The 22,421-nt window shown below is 52.5% G+C and overlaps 1 protein-coding gene across 4 annotated transcripts in view; it reads left to right on the top strand.

The window, feature by feature from the left end:
• Positions 1–4,472: 4,472 nt before the first annotated feature.
• The window catches only part of Gdpd5 (glycerophosphodiester phosphodiesterase domain containing 5), an 85,298-nt gene continuing 67,349 nt past the window's right edge, over positions 4,473–22,421 (top strand). For 2 of the 4 annotated variants that reach the window (XM_017800894.2, XM_008844239.3), the window contains exon 1: positions 4,520–4,589. The gene's annotated coding sequence lies outside the window, so the exon portion shown is untranslated. Of the gene's footprint in view, positions 4,590–15,766; positions 15,790–22,421 lie in introns of those variants that run through there. The other 2 variants (XM_029568841.1, XM_017800895.2) reach the window with 2 other exon arrangements.

Raw genomic sequence — 22,421 nt, forward strand, 5'->3', positions numbered from 1 at the left:
TACAGTCCATCATGGGAAATCTGATGGCAGGAGTACAAGGCAGCTGGTCACATTGCATTGACAGGAAGCAGAGAGAGAAGTGCTGGTGCTCGGTTTGCTTTCTTTTTATTCAGTCTGACACCCCAGTCCATGGAATGGTGCCACCCATATTTAGGGCCCATCTTCCCACCTCAATTAACCCAGTCTAGAAACTCCCTCACAGACATGCTGAGAGGTTAGTCTTCTAGGTGATCCTGTCAAGTTGACAGTCAGTCAATACTAACCACCACAGGTACCCAACACAAGTGCTCTCTCTATGACAATGCTATTGTCCCACCCAGCTAACTGGGTAGCCCCTGGGTTCGCAGAGAACTTGGCATACAGGTACAATGCAGATAGCCCTGGACCAACAGCTCCTCCTAGAGAACTGTCCCAGATGGGTCTCCAATGTCTGGCACAGAACTTGGTTCAGTCCAGGACATACTAGAGAGTTGAGTGTCTGAGACACACAATCCCAGGGCAGTGGGAAATCAGGTTCCATCCCTTGCCCTTAGTAACTCATAAAAGGGTAGAGAAACTGATCCACTACCAGCCCAATCTATGGGGATAAGTTCCAAGAGAGGGGCCAAACCTTTTCTGTCCACTGGGAGAATCTGGGAAGCTTCTCAAAGGAGCCAGCCTGTCTGCTCTGCCTTGAGGGATGAAAAAGTCTGCCTTGTGGAGAGAGGGTCACATGCAGGCAGGAAAGAGAAAGGTAGAAAAATATCAAGAATCTCCAGACCCTGGTGAACTCAGCTGAGCCCAATTCCACCAGACAGAGAGCTGCCAGAAGGCACGTCATGGCTGCCTGCTGCGCCTCAGTAACTCCTACCCCCACCCAGCACTGTGCCTACCCATCACACGTGCAGTGTGAACACATTTAGCAGACAAAAGCTTTATTCAATGCTAAGGCCTACTTAGGAAAAGACTGCAAAGTGACCAATAACCCTGAGCCTGCAAGCGAGTAACCATCTGGAATGAGAACGCAGAGGGCCTGACGTGCTACAGGGCTTCTCTGAACCCCTCTGGCTGGATGCACAAAGTTCTAGGAACAGTGGGGTACACAGAAGGCCACTGTTTCCTGTCAGCCTTGAGGCATCGGTTCCCAGCCAGTGCATGTACTGACATCCTCCCTGACAAGCCACCCCCATATCATGCCCCTGTCATTGTGGGGCCTCCCTGACCCCAAAAAGGCCAGACTGCCCCATATGAGTGGATTCTCTCTCCTCCAGAGAGAGGGGCATCCAGAGGGTGAACGTGGGTGTTTGAGTCCTGAGTGCTGGTCACCTCTTGGTGACCTTGAGCGGGCCTCAGGAGTCACGGAGGAGGCTATGTTCTGAAAAGCTCCTTTTCTTTCTGGTATTCTGTTCATCTGACCCTAAGGAGGCTGTCTGTCCCCATAGAGATGGCCAGGCAGCTCTTCTCAGACAACCTCATTCATTCATCTCCCAATACTGAGGTCTCTCAAGGGCCACCAGGCATGGGAGGGGCCATGGTGGATGAGGAAACACTGTCACAGAGTAGCTCCCAGCCCATTGGGGAGGGCGGGGTTGGGACAGTTAAAGAACCTTCCAGGCAAGGGAGCTAAACCAAAGGTAGGCTGCCGGGGGGTTCAGGAAAGCATCTCAGAGTCATTCAATGATTACTGTGTGCCAGGCTTTGAGACACATCAGCAAAGAGGACAAGCGAGCAGAGTCCTGCAGGGAAGTAGGAATAAACTCAAAAGAAAAGGGGGAAAAGAGGAGAGGGAAAGGAAGGGATGTGAGGGAGGGAAAGGAAGACTACAGGAACAGCCACATGGAAGAACTATTTGGAGAGAAAATGCACCTCACTTGTTGGAGCTGACTGACATGTGACTTAGGGGGAAGAGAGAAGAGGTGACAGGACAAGGCCAGCTACAGCAAAGCAAAATGGAGGGACTACAACACAGGCTAAGGACTCAGGGCCTAATCTTGTTGCCAACTCAGAGCTAGAGAAGGTTCTCAGTTGAGGGAGCAGGTTGAAGGGAGCTTAGCACCATCACCAAGTTCAACACAGGCAAAAATCACCTATTGGTCATAGAACACTATGACAAGTCTCTACTACCTGAGTCCAGCTTCCAGCCCCTCATGCCTGGGCCTGGATGAAGGGTGTCTGAACATCTGTCTCTGTCCATCCCTTCCTGGTTCTTCCTACCAGGCTCCCAGGTACTGTGAGGGATCAGAGACAGGCCCACACACCCCACGGGCTATATGTTTTCATGTCACTTGCTTTCCTATAAAACACCCATCATATCAACGATGGTTTTAAAACTTCCCGTGACTGTCCTCTGGCAATGAGTCCAAACTCAGGACTCTTCAGAGTTGTGCTCTGAGTCACAGGAGGAACCTAAGACTGTCTCTCTAAATGCTCCCACACTGACTTCCATAAAGCATAGCTCTCTCCTGCTTCCAGGATTTCCCCAGGAGTCCTTCTGTCCTCTGCCTTCCTGTCATCTGCTCAGGAAAGCCTCTGCTAACCAGTACAGGCCAGAGATCCTCAGAGGGGTTCACTGGACAAGCTGTCCCCTTTGCCATTCTGTCCATCCATCCTCTGGCCACTGCTTGCCTGATTCCTACCTGGTTCCTCACTCATTTTCCTGTCAAGCCACAGCATCTGGAGTTTGTTGTTATTGTTGTTACCATTTGGTTTTGTGAGACACCCTGCAACCCAGACTGGCTTTGAATTTACTTTGTAAATGAGGGTGACCGTGAACTCCTGATCCCTTCTCTGACATCTCCCAAGTGCTGGGATTACAGGTATGCACAATGCCTGCTTGGAGCAACCTTTCAAAGCCGCATAGTTCTGACAGGAGAATGTCATTACTGGTGGGTGGGTGGAATTACTGTACTATTGGTTGGAACCTAGGGAACATCACGGGGTCTCTCCAAGCAGTGACACTGGGTTCCACCGAGTAAGATCCACGTGAGGCTTACGGAAGAAACTGTACTGTACCGCCAAGGCTCCCCAGGCCAATTAGTGGCTTCCGAACCACCGGCGCGCGCACACCCAACATTCAGTATTACATCAAAACCCATCACTCTTGCTCAGCGACCAAAGCGGCGGGGGGCGGGGGAGGGGCTCAAAGGATGTGGACACAGTTCCGGCAGCCAAGGAAGCGAGGGGGCTGAGTAGCCGACACGTCACGATTCGAGGCGCACTGTCCTCACATACCACCGTTCCTATTTTAGAAACTCAACGATGCTCCTCCGTGCCGAAGGACGCTGAGAAACGGGAAGTGTGGAAAACAGATCCACTCTTTATTTTCAAAAACTTCTTTTTCACCGCTTCCTAAAATCTGAACCTTTCACAGCACTCAAATCTCAGCTCTGCTCATCGCGTCCTAGGAGAGGGCGGCAACATCACACCACGCCCCGGGGCTCCGCTGCCCGGGGATGCCCTAGCCGCGGGGTTGGGGGCCCCTCCCCGCCTGCCTCTACCCTGCCTCCTTCACAGGCCTCAGGCCGCGGTCCGGGACAGCTCAGCCCTCCCTCCGGCCTCTCCTTCCATCGCGGTCTCCAGGCTGCCGGCTCCCCAGCCCGGCTTTCTAAGAGCTTCCATTGTCCTCCCTTCAGACGCACCTCCGCATGCTCGGCACCGCCCTGTCCGAGGTACAGTCCACGTTCCGCAGAGCTCCGCCCTTTTCCCACTCTCTGATTGGCGGCTGCCGCCCCACGGCTCGGGGGACCCAGGGAGCAGAGCCGAAGCTTGCCCCGCCTCCGTCCGCGGCATGGGGGCGGGGCCTAGTATGACTCCACCCTGGCAGGGGCGGGGCCAAGCTTTCAGGCGCTCGGGCGCTGCCTCCGCAGGGCTCGGCTGGCCTCGGCACCCTTCGGCTCTGGCGGCGGCTCGGGTGGGGGTGAGCAGCTAGAATGACAGCGGCGCAGGCAGCCGCGGCCGCGCGGGGCTGAGCGAGCGGAGAGCGAGACCCGGGTAGGAGGAGGAAGTGGAGCCGCGGCCGGGAGCTCCCGAGTCAGCCCCGCGCTGAGGTCAGCCCCGGAGTGCAGAGCGTACAGCGTCGGGACCTGGAAAGACTTCCCCGCGGGGCTCCGGCCGCCGATCCTCCCCGCCGGCGCCTGCCCTGCCCTGCCCTGCCCTGCCCTGCCTGTGCGAGTCCCGCGTTCCGCGCTCTCCCAGCCCCGCGGTCCAGAGCACCGGCCTCTACCCCGCGTGCCGATACGGACGCCCCTGGACCCACCATACGGACCCATCTCTACCCGTGTGCCCTCCGCCCGGGGGTCATTGCAAGGTGGAGCCAGCTCCTGGACCCGAGTGCAGAAGACCCCGGACGCACCCAGCCTCCAGCTCCGGGACAACCGAACCTCCAGCTGCTTCAGACTTGGAACTGCGGGCGCTGGAGAAATCCTAGCCTGTGTCCAACGCCCCTCGAGGAGGGTCCCAGGCCGGCAGGACAGAAGAACTGAACCCCTGGACTGGTGCTTCGAGCCCAAGCTGCCACCTTCCTCCGTCCTGGGCTTAAGGGCTCCGTGCTTGTCCCGGAGAGAAAGCAGGGGCTCCTTCTGCTCCAGTCTCCCGGAGAGCCGAGGTTGCAGGTGAGAGCCCCGGATGCGCTGCGGGAGCGGTCCCGGTCACCTCTGGACCGGGTGCGGGTCAACAGAGGGTATGGAGGGAACCCGGCAGAGAGTGGGACTGGTTAGGAGAGGGCGCGCGAAAGGGAGAAGAGAGAAACCGGCACTTTTTGAGCGCCCATTGTGTGCAGGTCGGTGCCCCGCCCTTGCACATAGGGACCCTCATCTAAGGCCCATAACTCCAGAGATAGCTGTTCTGTATTGCTTGGGGCTTTGACAGACGGGGAAACTGAGGCATGGCAGGGCTGAGGAACGCTGCTGCCTGTGCTGGGGATAAGACTGGGGAGGACGGAGAAGGGAAAGAGCGAAGAGGGAGATGAGAAGGAAAGTGAGTGGCTGACAAGCCAAGAGCCTGGCACCGTGGGGCCTCCACGGGGCATCCAAGCTCCAAGCGCTGATCTTGAACCTAAAGAGGTAGTTTTCCTTGCCTCCCACTCCTGGGGCATGGCTGCTACATCCCAAGAAAGGTGACTCAGTGTTGAGGGCAGAGGTGAGAAGCTTCTCAATTCCAAGGGGTCTCTCCCTAGGGTCCAGGATGGGGAAACAACTGCTTTCCAGACTCCAGAGTCCCCAAGACATGCTGGAGTTCCTAAAGTGCTTGCTTATCTGTTAGGGGAAACCAGAGTCCTGTGGAAGCTAGATTTGTGATCCCTCAGAATTCACCCACCTCCCCTTCTTCACATTATTAATAGGGACAGTGAAGACTTGGGGACAGCCCAGTTGCCCTAGGTACTAAAGCTAGTGAGTAACTGAGCCAGAAGTAGACTTGAAGAAGACTTCAAGGGGTCCTCTTCCTTTTCCATTTGGCACCTTTTGGGTCTGTGGCTGGGGTTTTCCCTACCCCTGGTATACGGTTGGGGTGAAAATGTATAAGGCTACAGTGTGCATGTGTGATTGGGGCTGGGGCCCAGATCAAAGCCTGACCTGGGTCTTAGAGGATCCTGCAAGACCCTTCTGACTCAGGAGAGGAAAGCTCCTCCAGGCCTTAATGCTGCCAGGCCTGGGGACACAGTCCAGGTGTCTTGATTCCCAGGCAGAGGGTTCCTCCTGCTGCCTCTGGGGTCGGGTCATGTAGGAGAGGGGTGTTGTGAAAGAGCATTTGGCACTGACTCTGTGGGCTCTTGTCCTAGGTGGGGAGTGGGGAGGCATATGGCCTTGGTCTGGGTCCTGTGGCCTTGGCTGGGACTAGCTAATCTTTGTTGTGCTGGGCTCCTTGGGGAAATCACCTTGGAAAGCCCCTGAGAGGTGGTACAGGGTCCCGGAGACTGTAAGCTTGTTTTGGGGGCTGGAGGGGTTGAGGGAACCTAGAAGGTGACTAAGGGGCTTGGGATTCCCCCTCCCTCACCTCTGCCTGAGGATTCAAATCCTCATAATAATCCTTGCATCTAAACAGAGCTCCTCTTTGATGAACTAATTTCACACCTGTGATCTCATTTCCCTGTGTGCTGGAAGGAGCCTGGGAACCTGGAGCGAGGCAGAGCAAGGCTGGGGAGTCTCCTTTCAGTGCCTCACTTGGAAAATGGGCTCAGGTACTAAGAGGATCCCATAAGCAAACAGTGGAGTGCTGAGGAATTTGCAGGGCTTGCCCAAGAAGGGCTTGTTATTTGGGACTACCTTGAGTAGGAAACTGAGGCTCAGAGAGGTGAAATCTTTTACCCAGGGCTGCTGTGAGTTTGCTTCAAGAATTTTGTGAGCACCAACTGTCTTCCAAATGTGTTCAAGTAACTCAAATGGGCTAAGTGGCAGGCTGGAGCCTAAGGGATGGGTGGGCAGGGCAGTGATCAGTAAAGCCAGGCAGGTGAGAAACTTGCCTTGCTTCTGCCCACAGCCCCCCTCCCCCACATCACCCTCTGAGCTCTCTACTTCTCTGTGAGAATGGAACACCTTCTCCACCAGGACTGAGTTATAGAATACACAGTGCCTGGCCACACATCCATTTCCTTTCCCCAGGAGGAAAGGAAGCTGGAGTTTTGACCTGAAAGTCTGGGAAATTCCCAGATTTGCTTGAGGTTAGACCTATTGAAGGCTCAGAGACCTCAATGTGATTAACTGAGGTTCCTGGGCTGGTCAGACTCCCCTGTACCACCTCTCTGTGTCTCTAGAATGTCTTTGGGACCACTGGTAAGGGGCTCTGGATTCTGACAGTCCCCACACCCACTGTGGCTTCCTGTGGGGCAGGCACTGGTGTCCATTCCTTTTGGCCCATTGTCTGGCCTCCCTAGGCACAGGGTGCAGTGAATAATTTATCATTCTCCTCACTGGGAGGCAGGCTAGGGAAATAGCTGGGCTCTGCTGAGCTTCCGCCCCACCAGAGGAGGCCAGTAGCTCCTGTTTGTGCCTGACTCTGGGTTATGCAGTGTGTGTAGAGGGGACCTAACAGAGAGGAACCTATTCTTCTCCCAGCTCTCTCCTGTTGAGGAACCAGAAGGACCTATAGGCAACAGTGGGAACCACAGTAGCTGACCTAGAATCGTGCTGTGGGGCCTCTGGTTCCAGAATGTGGGGGATGGGGATGGGAGGATGGTCAGGAAGACCTTGCAGGATCAGTGTAATGGGAAGAAAGAGGGAAGTCTCTGAACTGGAGTTTGAGGCAACTCACTGTAGAGTAAGGCATCCTGTTGTCAAAGTTGAACCCTACCTATACTACCTGCTCACTCTGAGAATGGGGCCCAAACAGCTGACCATACAAGGCCACTGTTTCCCCCTCTGTAAAATCATCATAGCAGTGCTCTCACTTCTCAAAATTGTTCAGCGTGAGCATGGGGGTCACATGAATAAAACACAGGGTAGAAATGGTAGTCAGTGAAGGGGTACTTCACTGGGAACACAGGGTAGGTAGGTCAGCGGTGGGAGAGATGGTATGGTGTGGCAGGCAGGGCGGGGAAAACTCTGGGGCAGTGATCCTGGGGTAGTGATGTGGGGTTAGCCATGGGTGAGCAGAAGGCACAAGTTGATTAAATGGGAACAGAATAGAGGTCCCACTTAGAGCCCCCCTGTAAGGGGAAGACCAGGCCCTGGGTATGGCGTTTGAGCCCATGCCAGTCCCATCCACGAATTGGGACTTCAGACTCCTTGCTCACCACTGTCTGTTTAACACATCACATGTGGCCATCCTGCCAGCCCTTTGCTGTCCGGCTGTGCTTCCAGTCACATCCCTGCCTCTCCACTCACTTCTTTCTGTCTGTTCCAGCTCATCCTGGGTCACAAATACTTCCTGAGAAATGTTCCTAGGTTATCCAACCCTCTTGAGGTGCCACCTGTGCATCTTTAATACTTAACAGTAACACATACTGATAGCAGTGATAGTTTATGGTTTATGAATGCACACACACAGTTAATCCTCCTATCATGATGTTGGCAATAGCTAATACCCTTCAGTACTTAGTGTGCAAAGCACTTTACAGTCACTTCACATTAACTCTACAGAATGACTGCTCTCTCCCAGAGACTGGAGCTCAGAGACGTGCACTGCCTTATTCAAGTTCCTATAGCTAAACAGCAGGGAGCAGGGAGTCAGGCCTGTAGCTATTTAAATCAGAAATCTGTGCTTCTCTGTCACCGAAAGGATAGCCAACCAACCAGCTTTTAGATGTCCTGTGTCTTCAACTCCACCGATACCTTGAAAGCATTCTTTGCATGTGAGACGCCTGGATATGTACAAGCCTTCTTTCCTAGGCCAAAGGGCTAGGTTGACTATGGGGCCCAGGAAGGAACCCCTGGCTCTGGGCTCTACCCTGGTAGGCAGATTGTATGGCCTATGATGAGTCAGCCCCTCTGTGTCCTGTTTGGTGTCCCAGCACCCCGTGTTTCCAGCTTTCTGCAGTGTCCTTCATGACCCTGGAAGAGGTCACAGCATAGGGCCAGAGGATGTGGTAAGACAAGCGGCTGTGATTTTGGCCTAGCCACTGTCTGGGCCAGCAGCAGTGTGGTCACTTGAAGGAGGGTGGTGGCCTGTGCTGTAGGCAGCATGGTCATTAGCTGTGATTGAGAGCAGGCTGGGCCAGGCCAGGTTGGCAGGACTGGAGGCAGGCTGGCCTGGCCACTGTGGGGTCATTGGCAGGGCAGTTGGCAGAGCAACTGGCTTCTTGCTTTGCTACCTAAAAGGTGGTAGCAATCGCACACTGGACACCAGGGCTTTGTGGACATGGCTTGCTTGCTGGCCTGCTGTAGTTAGGGGAGGTTGGGGGTATCTTTCAAGGCCTGGACCTTTATGCCTTCTCTCAGAAGCTCCCAGGACTCCTTTCAAGCAGGTAGAGCCCAGTTCTCTGCTGCTGACCCATGGCCCCTGCTCGCAGACTGGCCTGGGGGAGGGGGTGGATTTACTTCCTAGCCAGCCTGGCAGAACCCCTCCCCTGGATGCCCAGTAGTGTGCCTGGTACAAGGTAAACCATCCCTGGAAAAGGAAGCAAGCTTCCTCTGGCACAAGTCCTTCAACATTGGCACCTCTTTTCTTACCTTTAAGAGGAATTGATAATTAGCAGTGCATGAGGCATTTAATGCAATGTAGGGAGTGGGGCACCTGCTGAGGTCTGGCACACAAGCAGCTATGCTGGGGTGAACCCCCTTGCCATTCCTTCCTCGGCCTCGTGAATGGACGACTAGGTAAGAGCTAACTGAGGAGTCCAGCAAGTGGAGCCAGGAAGCAGGGTATCGCAGGGAGGACTACCTGGAAGAGGCTCCTGAGTGTCAATGAGCAATACTGCTCCCAGTGCCTTCCCAGGGAGCAGCATCATGTGAATAATACCAGGAAGTTGTTGATCTGGGAGGAACCTTGAGCTGGATCTGGGACAGGAGTAGGACTGTGAAGTCTGGGGACCTACCTGGGTGTCTCAGGCCTGTGTGGCAGCAATGACCCAGTTGGGACGAACCATTGGGATCCAGCCAGCAGATGCCCAGCAAGTGTGAATCTTTTACAGGGAGGTAACATTCAGTCCACCCCTTGTCCAACTACATACCATACCATTGGAGATTGTGGACTGTTGGGGAAGTAGACCATTCAGAGGTAAACACGTGGGTGCAAAACTTCCAAGCTGAAAATCCATATCCTGAGGCTGAGTTGGTGCCAGTGATATGGCTGGGGCAAATGATTTAACCTCTGGGCCTCAGTTACCATATCTGTAAAATGGGGCTAATTACAGCACCTCCTTCCCATGGCTAGTATGACTATGAGATGGATCCTACATTGAAGTATTCAAAAGGCCTAACACAGACTAGAGTTTGGCTCAGTGTTAGAGCACTTACCCTAGTATGCACAAGACCCTGGGTTCGATCCCCAGCACCATACATGTACAAGCAAAGGCCCAACACATAATAATAAGCACTCACCCATAACTGTTGTTACGGGTGTCACCAGCACTGAGCAGGTTGCTGAGAGAGAACAAGTGCTCGAGGATGATGTTGGAGTGGATCCCAGACAAAGGGCAGCTGGTCCGCAGTTTGAATGAACACTGGTAAGAAGGGGAGGACACTGAAGCCATGACAACACAGAATGTGACTAGGTGGGCCAAGGCTGGGATGTCCAGAGAGGGGTGAGGGAGAATCAGGGAGGTTTCCTGGAAGAAATGTTCCTAGGCTCAGTTTGGGTCATGCAAGACCTAGCTCATCGGTGAGCTCTGAGAGGTCCTTCCCAAGAGTAATCAAACAGGCAGAGGTGAGGCTTGGCAGGCCCAGGACTGCTGACCACCGCAGGCTTTCCTCCTTGTACTCCTTACCACATTTCCCTATGTGACAACAGAGCCAAAAGGCATGTAGGGTGGAGGCTCTTCCCAGGTTGGGGACCAAATTCACAGGCCTGCTTTGAGCTCTTTGATTGTCTGCCTTGCAAGGCAGTCAGCCATAAAGGGAGGTCCCCAGCTTTCCCCCACTGCTGTTGAACTTGTGAACAAGTGGGTTCTAAGAAAATAATACCATGAAGAATTATCTGACCCTTTCTGCCAGGAGACTCAAAGAGAAAGTTCTTTCCTACCTAAAGGGAGCCAGGATCCTGCAGAATCTTAAAGGAGCTCACTCAGAGATATGTGCTGGTCTCCATCGGGGCTGGCTCTGGCCATTAAAGACATTGCCCCCTTGCAAAATGGAATTAGAATACTAAGTCCCTTCATTCCCTAAAGGGGTTTCCAAGGTGGGTGGGGCTGTGAGGGCATCTTGGCTTTCTGAGAAACTCTTAGAGTTCTGGTAAAGACCCAGGCCCATCATTCTAGAGGCAAGCACTGGGCTGCGTTCAGTAGTCAAAGCTTCTTAAAGCTTCTTGGAGTCATTTCAGTAAGGAAGAATCTGAGCGCTGCCGGAGGCCACTGCCTGAAACATCCTGTGAGGTTGCACATCTGGGAGCAAACAGCTCCTCCCCTCCAGGTCTGCTAGGCACCCTGCCTGACATAGGACTTCCCTGAGCAGAAAAGTGACAGGTGTGATGGCTCTGCACTCTGACGAACCTGGCTTCCCACACTCTTTTGCTCTTCTAGTGTTTTCTTCAAGTCTCTGTTTCCTGCTCTGAAGAATGGAGTTAGAAATAATCTTTGTCTAAGATAAGACCACACATGGAATGTGTATGCCTGACACGTCATCGTCATCGGTGTACAGTGAAAGGTCACAGAAGCAGTGGAAGAGGCTGACTGGACTCAGGCCCTGGACTCCCTGTCCTAGCCACTTGCCTACACCGGGTTTCTGGGTTTGGGGCTGGCTGGGGGAAGGGTCAGTGCCTAGACTTGGGGCCCTTCCCATTGTTCCCCTTTCTCTTTAAAGATTGGACACAGCAAACAACATTTCAGTCACTTGGTTTTGTTTTAGTGGTCAAAGTATCAGGCCCCTCGTAACAATGGAGCCTTGTCTGGGTCGGCTTGTTTTCCAACCCAGACACCCAAGTGCTCTGCCTGCCAGGCCCCAGTCCCACCTGGGAGAACTGGAAAATGTCAGAGGGGGGTTTTGTTTTCCATTGAGGAAAGAGTATGCTGGGGACATCAGAGGCTTCTGTGTAAAACCCTCACTGACAGCTGACCCCACCAAAGTCAGCCCCCAAACCAGATTGATCCAATGATTGCAACGTGGGGTGAAGCCAGCAAGTTTAGAGGAAAAAACCTGCACTTTTAGTCTTGACATTGTCACTTATCGCAAGGTGATACTGGGCAAGCGATTTTGTCTCTGAGCAAAGGTTCTCTATGCACATGAGGTTGTTGGAGAGTTAAGCTCAGCCTGCCAGTGTCCTAGGCTGGGTGGCTCCAGCCTCTGGCTGGCTGCTACCCCTGCCCCCCAGCCTGTTCTCCACTCTCAGCTACACCCTTCAGAGAAGGACCCAGTCAGCCACAAAGACCTAGTATGAGAACTAGGCTCCTGTCTCTCCTTATCCCTCCTGTCCCCCATTCATACTCCCCAGTGAGTGGGTGAGCCTCCTGAAGTGGCCCTTGAACCCAGAGTTGTGAATAGAAGTCAGCCTCTAGCACACAGGTGGCAGAGGGCTCGGAGAGGCAAGCCTTACCCTCCAGTGGACAGCCACCAAATCTATGGTTGCTGCTTCCTTAGGATGTAGTTTGTGGTTATCTGTTATAAAGTGTTCTGGCCCCCACCCAAAAGCATTTTAACTGTACGGTCTTCTTGGAGACAGGGTTCTGGGGGTACCACTCTCCATTACTGCCCCTTCCCTAAAGTCGGACTGAACATAGCTTCTGGGGAGGTCATTCCTTACCTCTGAGTGAGAGAAGATCATGAGGAGACTGGGAGCAGGTGCATTGGGATAGACCTGCCCAGCTCAGAGTCTGCCTGGGGGGAGCAGGGGAGCATGTTCAACATTCCCTGGAGCTGGGAAACTGACCACACTGGCCTCTGACCCTGACCTGGGCTTTGCTACCTGATCTCAGGAGCTCCTAGTCTCCTAAAGGCCAATAAGGGGAATGTGGGGTCTGCGAACTATAGTGGGGGGTCAGCATTGGGAATAAGGGTATGGGGATCAAGTGGGGAATAGCTGGCATGGTATAAGGGCTAAGCCTGGATCTGGAAGGAGGCCTGGTCAGAGGACAGGCCAGGAGATATGGCTGGAAACGCTGGGAAGCCCCATGAGACAGTGATAGCATCTGTGGGGCACAGCTGGGCTGACCTAGAATGCTGAGCCCTTGCAGCCAGTCACCAGTGGGCACCTGTACCCTCTCCCCAACATATGCAGCTCATACCTGAGCATTATTGTCAGAGGAGGGTGTCTCAATGCTCAGAGGGGCCTGCGGAGGGAGGAGTGTAGGCTTCACATTGAGCTAGTCATTTAGCCTAGCTGAGCCTTAGCTGCTCACCAGTGAGGCAGTACTAGCAGCATTTACAGCTCAGAGGTAAAGGGACATAAAGAATGAGACAACATCTTAGGCTTCAGAGGAAGAGCTACAGCCACCCTCATCCTGCTCATCTCTATGTCGTCCATTCTCAGTGTCTCTCCAGGAAGTTCTGTCTTGAATCTAACTGAAGTCCAGTATTCCTGCAGCTAGAGTCCTTTTTGGTCTTGTGTGGGGACTCTGCAGAGGCAACTAGGCCTATCCTCTATCCAAATGTGTCAATAAGGGAGGGCAGGAGGGTGGGAACGGAGCAACAGGGAATGTGGATTTCCACCCTGGAGCTTGGAGGTCCAGACATCAATAGCAGAGCCCATGTATGTTTGAACATCCTAACTACTCACAGTTCAAAAGGTATGATTCTAGGGCAGAGGAGACAGCCCTGCACTGAACTAGAAGCCTGCATGCTGGTGCCTTCTGGCTTGCTGTGTAGCTTGAAGCTAGTTAGCAATTTGCCTCTCTAGCCCCTGGGGCCTAGAGGCTATCTGCACTCTGGGGCCCAGGTCTCCCCAGTGAAGACATAGTTTTGCTTCGTAACCTGTTTCCTATTGTTGGACACCAGACAGCCTGGAAAGACAGCAGGCAAGGGCTTTGCCAGCAGCTGGTGCTAGTAGGATCTGAGTGGTTCATTTCTCAGGCTGGAGCTCCTAAGGATGACCCTGAGTTCAAGGTCAGATGGGGGTTGCTGATGGGTAGGATATCTCCCTCCTCAGACCAGACAGTGGACAGCATGGTGCTCTTGGGCCTGTCTACCCAGCTAACTCATGGGCTAGGGCCCCAGCTGGCCTGTGTACTCTCCCTGTGGTAGAGCCACCCTGCCTACTATGTTTTTATAGGCAGGAAAGCAGAGGGAGGCTCAGATTAAGAACTGGCTGGAGATCCCACAGTCTGTCAGTGGGACTGTGGAGGGACCCTGGAGCAGCTCCTGTGTCCTTGGGTCAGGTAGGGCCCTATAGTTGACTGGCAGGGGCGGAGCACAGGACAGGCAGGTGGTCATGGGCCAGGTGGTCCAGTCTGGACATCAGGCAGAGCCCTGCTCTTTGGGGTCTAGGGGGACCCTAGGATTGTGGGTTATTCTCCATGGGAGGCGGCTAGCCAAGGAAGGCAGGAGTTCTGGATCCAGCGAGTTCTGCAAGCCCTGGGAACTAGAGCATTTGGTGTCACAGGGGACTCAAGATTCTTTCTTGTTGCCTTGGATACTCACTAGTATAAGCTTACAAAGCATTAATATCTATGATGTCTCTGAATCCTCCCTAGTCTGTGAGGAGCATTTGTTAGGAAGGCAGTGAGGGTAGGCTTTGGATGCAGCCCCACTTGGGATTCCCCCATGAGTCCTTCTTCCTCTTAGACCTCAGTGTGCTCATCTGGGAAAGGGACAGTCTCCCCCCACCCCCAAGTAGAAATCCTGTGCTGGCTGTGTGTGTTGGGTATGACAAAGCTGCTCTTGTACCAGGTGCAGTTCTTGTGGTTTTTATCATCAGCCTCACTTTACAGATGAGAGGATGGATGGCAACCACCTGAGGCCATGCAGTGCTATGGCTTGGCCCTCCAGGCTTCTGGTCTGTGGGTTTTTTCCCTACAGTACCTCCCTTTTATTCTCAAGTGACTTGCTACCTCATTTATCCAGAATCATTCATGTGCCATGTTCTTGCTATGGCCTTGTGTCCATAGTGTCTAACAACACCTGCCTGGCACATAGCAGGCACTTTAAAAATGCCTGTGCATGAGTGTGCTGAATGGTATAAGATGTAGGGAGCTGTTTTCCAGGCAGTGAAGGCCAATGTCATGCCTGAAGGTTTCCTCTGCTCCTCACACCTTTAAAACCACTTGAATAGTTTGGGATGGAACCTCCAGGAAAAAGGATGGAGCCTGGGGCTGGGGAGATGACTCAGTTGGTAAAGTGCTTGCCAGCTCAAGTATGAGGACCTGAGTTGGATCCCCAGTACCCACATAAAAAGTCAGGTGTGAGACTACATGCCTCTAATCCCAACTCTTTGGGGGCAGAGACAGCCAGTTTTGCCTAAGTGGCAAGTTCCAGGCCAATGAGAGATCCTGTTTCGAAAAGTAAGGAGGATGGTGCCTGAGGACTTATTCCAGAGGTTGTCTTCTAGCCTGCACATGCATGCCCACACACGTGCATGTACAACCTCACACATACACAACACACAAAAAGAATGGAGCCCTTCTTTTTCCTGCCCGGGGAAGGAGTGGTTACCTTGCAGGGACAGGCCTAACAGACACTGCCTGCTTTGCCCAGTGCCTGCTTCAGTGACCCCCTAGGTTACTGTTGGGCCTGCTCAGCTCTGGGTTCTGGTTCTTTCTGCCGCACTCCTGCCCATAGACCTGCCTCTTGAAGCCTGGTGCCCCTTCCTCATGCTTGTCTGGGTGTCCTTCCTAACTGGCTGACCTTACTAGACTTCATTCCTTCATTCCTATCCAGCCAGCCACTGGTGCCTTAGGCCTTGCTGGGAGAATCTATCCATCCTGGCGGAGGAATTCTGCAGTGGCTTGTGCTCAGTCAGGACATGGGCACACCCTTCTGGCAGTGCACACAGGGAAATCGTGATGCACAGAGCAAATGCTGTCACTGGACTTCATAGTTTACCATCTGTCTCTGCTTACCTCGCTAATTTGACTCTCCATAACAGCCTGGAGAGGAGTCTTGGTCTCACTCTGCCCTCAATAGATGCCTGGCCCAGCAGGCAAAGCCTCTGCCCTATGGCCAGTTTACATCTCCATCCTTCCCTTGACCATCCTCTGTGCTCCATTTGCAGGTTGTATGGTACCACCTTCTTCTCTGCCTGTCACCCAGAATTGGTGGTGGGGGCCAAGGTTGGACTATCTAGCTCTATTAAGTGGTAAGTGGTCAGTGAAAGTGTACCAGATTCAGAGCGCGCACACACACACACACACACACACACACACACACACACACACATTGTCCTGAATTAGTCGCCAACTGTGTGCTCTGGGGAGCCATAGTGCCAGGGTACATTAATATCACACAACTTAGAACCTTCTTGAGACCTTTGATGTGTTGATTTGAAATAAGGATCCCATAGTGTACAGCTAACCATTCTCAAGCTTGTGTTATGCTATGTTGTACTTTGTTTCTGAGACTAAGTCCCACACAGCCAGAGTTGACTTTGAACTCCTGACCCTTCTGTGTCCACCTCCAAAGTGTTATGGTTTCAGGTTTGTACCACCATGCCAGGTTCCCATGCTTATTTGGAGGTTCACCTCCTTTGTCACAGAACAGGGTTAGCCGATCAGCAAGCTGTCTTTGGGTTGCCTTGCACACAGAAGCCCCAACTGGAAGCTATCTCCTAGCCTAGAACCCTTTGTGTTTTGGAGTCTGTCCTGGAAGCACTGGCACAGGACAGGCTTGGCCTTAATGATGAGGCTTCAGGCTGCAAGGCACGTAGAAAGTAAAGATGTTTTGATTCTTCATCCACCAAACGGACCTGTCTCAGGCACTGACTGTGGGCCAGGCATAGAGCCAGCCCTGGGAAATGCCAAGACACGTCTGACTAAGAATCTTCCATTTCATTTCCCAGCCCACTAAAGGTTTTAAAGAAAGACAAATACAAGCCTTAAAAGGAAGAAGTAAGTTTTTAATTGTTCCAGGTTGCAGTGGTGGTGGTGGGCGGGTGACACATTTCAGTGTTCAGTGGAGCTGTACCTAGCCCCTGCTTAGTGTCAGATTCTCCCAGGAGCTACTGAGGACCAATTACCCTGGGCACAGTGCACAGCTGCTGTAGGAGGTCAGAAGAGTCAAGTGGAATAGGGAGGACTAGAGGGAGTGCAGAAGACAGGATCCCTCTTCCTGAGGCTCAGCTGCTCAGGTCTGTCACTAAAGATGTGCAACGAGATGCTGCACAGAGGAGATAGCATGGGGTGGGTAGGGTCTGACGAATGTTCTCAGAAGAGCAACAGCTGGAGCAAAGGTGTAGAGATGGCTATGTGTGGGGATGCTAGAAGGGACCCTGGACAATGGGAACAGAGGGGAACCACTGGAGAGACTGTTGGGCACATCAGGAAGAGTCTGAGCACCGGCTGAGTGGGTACCCACCCCACTAGGAGTACCTTGAGGACCAAGACCATGTCACATGCATCCCAGTGTCTCTAGCACCTAGTGTCCAGCTGGCATGTATAGAGTGACTGGATTTTAGAGCAGGTCCTTCCCTTCTATGGGCCTTGGGTCCTTTCATTATGGTCAGGTAAGGCCAGTGGCACATCCTTCTGAAGGTTCTCAGGAGTTCTGGGCATGGGCACCCTTCCTTGAAGTCCTCCAGGCTGCCCTAGCTGGGAGGGATCAAAGCCCCTGGGTGGGTATGGTCACCCCTTGCCAGGGAACTCCAATCCTCTTTCTGCCTTCCCTCAGTAGTTGGTGACCCAGGTGCCCTCACTAATGGCTCTCCTAAGGTCCCAGACTTCCCTAAGGGAAATCAGGGAGGAGATGGAGAGGGGAACTGAGACAGACTGGTACAGGGTAGGAGCTCTGCTATGTGAAAAGCAGGAGGGAGGCTTCTGTAGCTCCTATCTTAAGTTTCTTCCTCTGTTGAATGGGACTAAAATCACACCCCTCCACACACACATAGGACATTTGTGCAGATCTAGGAAGATAAAATTTGTGAACAGACATTATTATTATTATTGTTTTATTTTATTTTATTGGTCATTTTGAGACAGGGTCTCCTGTAGTCCCAGCTGTCCCAGAACTCTTATGTAGACCAGGCTGGTCTCAATCTCACAGAGATCATCTGCCTCTGCCTCCTGAGTCCTGGGATTAAAGGTGTTCGACAATCTCATCCAGCTTGGAACAGATATAAATTGACCTAGGACCTGGGGATGTGTCTGTTGGTAGAGTGCTTGCCTAGCATGTACAAAGCCCTGGGCTCAGTTCCCAGAACCATGTAAATCCGGCATGGCTGCACACACCTGTAATTAATCTGCATCCTCAAGAGATGAAGGCTGGTGGGTCAGTTCAGGGTTATACTCAGCTGCATAGAAGTTCAAGGCCAGCCTGAGTACATGAGTCCCTATCTCAAAAAGAAAAATAGAACATAGATACATAGATACATAGATAAATAATGACTCACCTTACACACATGTAACCAGCCCTGGTTATCAGTAATAGCTATTGTCCAGTTGCTGTTAACCCCCCAGGCTTCTGGTCCCCTTGTAACCTTTTCTGGAAATGCTCCCTGTTTCCTGCCAGACTTCTCGAACTGTGTAGGTTTCAGCCAGGTCAAATAGTAGAGGTCTATGAATTACGTAAAAGTTGCTTACATAGGCCAAGACTCTGTATCTACGTGCACTGATCGGGGATAGATGATGCCCCACTGCCCCTCACATCTCCTGGACTACGTCAGAAACTCCCTTCAACTTATCAGCCCTGCTCATAGGCTCATAGGTCCTAGAATAGGACCTCCTACTACCCTTCCCCATTGGTTTCCTGGAGGTGTCATTCGGGCAACTGGGATCTTCAGTATGGGTGCTATTTTATTTCAGCAAGGCCTGGGGCACCTGCTCCAGGGACCAGAAGCTTGATGACATGGGGTTTGGTCAGAGCCACTCTGCCCAGGATGGACTCTCAAGGGACAGGGATGGCTGTATCCAACATCCCTTTCTCTGGAATCATTGTGCCTGCAGCCCCCAGATGGTGTCCTAGCCCCATCAGAGCAGGGTAGGAGACAGACAGCTGGCCTGGATGGATCAGAGGCAGCCCAGATGCTCCCTAAGCTTGGGTTGGTGGGGAGGGGAGGCCTGGGAGTGGCAGCAGCAGAGAGAATGGAATGGAATAACAATATAAACAGTAAAATAAAACAAAGCAATATAAAAATCTATCTCTATCTCTATCATGTCTGTCTCTCTTCCCAGTCCTGGGCATGGAATCAGGTCCTTGTGCATGCTAGGTGAGTACTCTACCACCGAGTCGCATCTGCAGCCTTACCCCCGTCTTTCTGTCTTAGAAAGGTTAAGTGTTGGGCTCTACATCTTTGCCTGCACAGAGGATTTGCGGCTTCCCTTTCTGGCCCTGCCTGAAAGGGGCTGCTGATGTGGCCTGACCTCACAGGCTGGGCTGAGGTCAAAGCAAACAACACAGGGTGGCCCACCCAGCAGGGTGCATGGTTGGCCACAGACTTGCAGGGAAGATCTAAGTCCAGGCCACAGCAAAGAGAATGTTTTCGATATTTGATCTATGGTCTCCCTCAGCAAGAAAGAGGGCATTTCCACTGAGCCTGGAAGGGAGCAGCAGCAGAGGTCACTTGCACCTGTCACCTCACTCCAATCACCCTGGCACCTGTCACTTTCAGAGGAGGCAACCTTGCAGGCTAGTCAGATGACCTAGGGAGTCCCTAGTCTTTCTTGCCCCAGTGTCACAGGAAAATGCATGTTAAATGCTCAGGTTGATGTGCTGTACTGGTGACAGCCAGGCTGTTTGAGGACTGGCTGAGCAAGGCTCATTTGCTTCCCTTGGTGGAACAGCTGGTTAATTAGCTGCTGAGTGTGCCTGACAAGTACCTCTGTGAGTGTCCCCTACACGTGTCAGGGTCAGTCTTCCACAGACCACATGTGTGCTCAGCAGCCAGTCCTGGGCATGAGGCTGTGACCCACTGTGCCATCCCCTGCTTCTCAGCTTGTTCCCTCAAATGACCTCATGGTGTAGTCACTGTGTTGGGGAGGCAGGAAACAGAAGACAGTTGTGCCCTAGGGACCCCAGTTTGGAGAAGGTGAATAGGAGGTGTCCTGGTTTGTTTCTTCATTGCTGTGACAAAACACTCTGACCACCACCACTTGGGGAGGAAAGGGTTTATTTATCTTACATCTCCTGGGTCACAGTTCATCAGGGAGCCCAAGGTAGGAACTCAGGGCAGGAACCTGGAAGCAGGAGCTGGAGCACAGGCCATGGAGGAATGATGCTTACTGGCTTGCTCCCCTGCCCCTGCTCAGCCTGCTTTCTTATGCAACCCAGGCCCACCTGCCCAGGGGTGGCACCACCCACATTACTCAACAATCAAGAATGTGCCCCACGGACATGGCCACAGGCCAGTCCAATGAAGGCAATTCCCCAATTGAGGCTCCCTCAACCCAGGTGTGTCAAGTTGACACTAAAGCTATCCAGCACAGGAGGGATCCAAGAGAAGGGTTTGGTGGTGGGTACCCGGCAGAGATTGGGGCTATGCCCCCTTCATGGGCTCTGGGAACATCCTGAGCTCCCCGCCGCCCTCGCCATGACCTGGAGCTTGTGTCAGGTCACATGGCTGTCTGCCTAGGCCCGATTGCTGTGAGTGGCCACTTGGGACTTGTGGGTTCTGCTGGGCAGTGTGAGTGTGAATGTGTAGAGGGGACGCCAGGTTCTGCTCTGCTAATAATAGAAGGCTTGTGTGATCTAAGCACAGCTAAATGCATCAGCCTCTAGCCAGGCCCCAGGGAGCTTATTAAGCAGGATCTGGGGCCACCCTGGGCCCTCCTGGATAGAGGGGCATCAGCCAGGAGTTTCACCACCCGATCCCAGGGGATGACAATTTTTCCTTTTTCTGTCAAGTATGGCTCTTCCCTCCTCCTTTTCCCCTGGGATGCTAGTCTCCCAGTGTCCTGGGGGAATGTCTTCTGGGACAATTCAAACAAACAAACCAGCCTTTGAGTAGAACCAACAGATCAATGAAAATGACTTTTTCTCTGAAAGGAGAGAGCTGAGATTGGTGGTATTATGAGCGCCTACTGTGTGCCAGCCCCTGGCCTCAGCATTTGCTGCCCTAGTGTCATCAACCATCCCAGGGCTACTGAGAGGATCCTTGAGGAACCTTGGCACTGTAGAACAGATAGGGAACAGGCCTGGAAGGTATCTAAGCAGAACTGGGCTGGGCACCAAGGTCTTTCCCACCCTGTTCCTCTGGGGAGAGGGGTTGCTGAGAATCAGAAGGTAGGGGAGTCAGACCTCTTGGAGAGAGCTCTAGGATAGGAAGATTTCATCCCACCATGCCTTGCCATATATTCTATATTCTAGTCTTTTCCTTTTTTTGTCTTTGAGATAGCTATAGCCCCAGCAGGCCTGGAACTCTATACAGATCAGGCCTTGTACTCACAGAGATCCACCTGCTTCTGCCTCCTGAGTGTTGGGATTAAAGGCAGTGCCATCACTCCAGGCAGCCTTTTCCACTTTCAGCAACCTGTGTGGAGCTGGAGAAACAGCACCAGCCTGGAGTCTTGGCCCTATCACACACATGGCAGGCTTGTTGAGTCTGAATTAAGCCAAACCCTCTCTGGTCTCAGAGCCCCCCTCTGCAAAGCTGGCAGAGACTGCTTGGGGCAGGTCAGAAAGCCAAAGCATTGGATGGACCCATACTATCCCCTCCAGGCAGTGTTTGGGGCCCTCCTCTCTGCAGGCCTCTATTCATCCCCTCCTTCAGATGATTGCCATTGTGGGAACTGGGGGACAGCTTGGCATCAGGAGTCACCCTCAGAAAGACTGAGGCTCTGGGACAGAAAGGGTCCAGGTCATGCAGTAAATGGGCCTGAGAGTGCATAGTAGATACTCAAGAAATCCCTTCTTCTCTGTCGGCCAGTGTTGGCTCTCCTCAGCACCACCTTGGAGGCGAACCTGGAGAACGTGGACAGACAGGCCTTAGAGTCAGCTGGATCCTGGACCAGCGGTCCCAGCCTTAGCCCAGAGGTCCAGGCCCATCTGTGTTTGCCCGAATCTTGCCCAGCTCTAGTGCCCTTTGGCTTTGAGACCTTCCTGAGCTTTCTTCCCCAGGACCTTTCCTTAGCTCCTTTCAACCCCCAAACAGGGAATGTTTCATTAAATTTTATTTTATACTAAAAACATACAATGTAGGCTGTAGCTCTCTATGGAGCTCAGTTGATAAAGTGCTTGCCTTGCATGCACAAGGCCCTGGGTTTGATCCCCAGCACTGTATAAAACAGGTGTGGTGGACACATGCCTATAATTCCCACTCTGAAGAGGTAGAAGCAGGAAGATTAGGAGTTCAAGGTCATGTTCAGCCAGTCTGGGTTACAAACCCTCTCTCAAAAAACAGCAAAACAAAACAAAACATGTAACAAACCATCTGAGGTATTTAAAATGTCCAGTTATACAGTGATAACAACATTTGTATTCTGTGATGAATCCCCAGAGCTCTTTTCATTTTGCAGTTCTAGAGCTGGAACCCAGGGCCTTGTGTTAATACATACTACAAGTGCTTTACCCCTGAGCCACATCCTCAGGACTCATCAACAGAACTTTTTATCAGGCAGAACTGGAACTACTACACAGACATTAGACTACTCTCCCTTTCCCTCACCCACAGTCCCTGTTAACCACCACTCTCCTGAGTGAGTTTGATGACTTTAGATGGCTCAGTAAGTGGAGTCCTCCAGTATTTATCACTTTGTGTCTGTCTTATTTTACTTAAGGTAATACCCTCTGGGTTCATCCATGTTGTATAGCAAGTGATAGGCTTTCCTTCCTTTGAAAGGCAAA

Source organism: Nannospalax galili, unplaced genomic scaffold (genome assembly GCF_000622305.1).
Source record: "Nannospalax galili isolate Female #2095 unplaced genomic scaffold, S.galili_v1.0 scaffold278, whole genome shotgun sequence".
In the NCBI taxonomy this organism is placed as follows: Eukaryota; Metazoa; Chordata; class Mammalia; order Rodentia; family Spalacidae; genus Nannospalax; species Nannospalax galili.